The sequence below is a fragment of the Pimephales promelas genome, chromosome 12 (genome assembly GCF_988280905.1).
Source record: "Pimephales promelas chromosome 12, fPimPro1.hap1.1, whole genome shotgun sequence".
NCBI classification, from domain to species: domain Eukaryota; kingdom Metazoa; phylum Chordata; class Actinopteri; order Cypriniformes; family Leuciscidae; genus Pimephales; species Pimephales promelas.
In genome coordinates, this window is record NC_142780.1 from 9890059 (window position 1) to 9891856 (window position 1798).

Here is a 1798-nt window from a genome sequence, read left to right on the forward strand (position 1 = left end):
AGACGGATTTGAATCCGATCGCTCAAACCACTTCAGGAGGTGGTCTGAGCCACATTCCAGACGAAACTGGACAAGTGTAAATGCATCTGGTTCTTGAAACCACATATGTAAATGTTACTACTCCCAAAAATGCTAAAAAATAAACGCGTGAGAGCATGTTACAGGCTATGTCATGCTATTTTAGTCAGATATGACGACGCTACTGCTGTAACAGCTTGCAGTTACATTTGTCTTATTAGCTCTCTGTACTGTGTAATACTCCGTTCTACCACTAGGGGGTACTCTAGTAAGGAAGGTTCCTAGTAGCATAAAATGGTAGAAGAAGTAGAGTAAGGAAGGAAGGATGTGTTAAGCACATGGAGAAGCTTCCCTACTAGTGTGGTCATGTTTTTCCCTGATTTGAGGAACCTGTGGTTCCTATGCTCAAACGTAAGTGTTCAGTTTGTACTTTGTTTGTATGTGTAATGTTAGGTGATGTGTCAGCAAATGAGATGTAAATGTGTTATGGTGGCACTCAGTTTGTTTGTTTGTTTGATGCAGAGGGTTCATCGTGCAGGCATGAGGCAGCAACTCATCTATAACTAAACCCTTGACCAATATGGAATTAATTGTCTACAATCACACCTTTGGCATCTGCTGTTTGTGCCTTGAACTACAGTTTGTCCTAGTATCAACCGCTGCCTGGACACTTGGATTCAGACCATTGTGAACTCTTCCACTCTGCGCTTAAGTACAGTTTCTTGTTACTTGTGGGACTCTAAGGACTGAACTCTTGGCTACCAAAAGCATTATTGGGAAGAGCTGAATTAGCCCTATTGTCTTGTAAATGAATGCCTCATGTATATTTTGTATGGTTACTGCCTGAATGCTGATTTATGGTATAATACACATGGCTCATTGAAATGTGAAGTCTCTGGTCCCTCACTTTATTATGTAGCAATCTTTCTTAGCAAGCTTTCTTAAAAGTAGATGTTACATAAAATATGGCGCCCGAACAGGGACAGGAAGCAACATTTTGTTGAATCTTGAAGAGAGACATAAATTCTATTTGCAATGAGCCATTCTACACAAGTGTTTTATTGTGACCATAGTTTGAGGTATCTTTACATTTCATTTACTTTGGGTCTTTAGAATTAAGATTACTTAAAGAGGTTGTTAGTTGCAAAATGGCTTTCTCACAAAGAGAGACAGGGGGAAATGATCCTTTAAGTCCAGACTATTCTTCAGCACCTTTCACTACACGTCGTGAGCCTGTCAGAGACCTTATTCATTCTCTTAGTAATTTGTATCTGGAAAATGAACAGGAAGATCTAGAACAAGAATATGATTTTGATGATTCTTTGTTGCCTCCTCCTCCTCCTCCCAACGAAGATGATGACTGTTTGGCCGCAAGAATGCATAAAATTGAATGTAAAATGGAGGGTTTGGGAAGGATCCTCTAATATACACTTTAAAGATATACAATACCAGTTAGATGTGCAAAGTAATCGCATGACTGCCATTAAAAATCAGTTGCAACATATTTTAAATTTGCATCAAGATCGTCATAAAGAGATACAGCAGTTAGAAGACTCTTTATCTGCTAAACTGGAGGCTGGATGCGGGCGAGTAAAAGTCACATTGGAAGCTAAGGTCCAGGATTTGGAAAAAGCAACTATAGATAGCCAGTTGAGATCTTTGATTCAGTCTTCTGAGGGAGCCACTTCTACCCCAAATTTTAACCACACTGGAGTAACTCATAGTTCCTTCAGACCGATGCACTGTCAGACCCCTGTCAAATTAGAATTTCCAAAGTTCG

General features: G+C 39.7%; 1 long non-coding RNA gene across 1 annotated transcript; it reads left to right on the forward strand.

The window, feature by feature from the left end:
* The first annotated feature begins 232 nt into the window (after positions 1-232).
* LOC120488728 (uncharacterized) lies at positions 233-909 on the forward strand. Its single transcript, XR_005624648.2, has 2 exons — positions 233-429; positions 541-909. It is a non-coding gene; the product is annotated as an uncharacterized LOC120488728 (long non-coding RNA).
* Positions 910-1798: the final 889 nt, after the last annotated feature.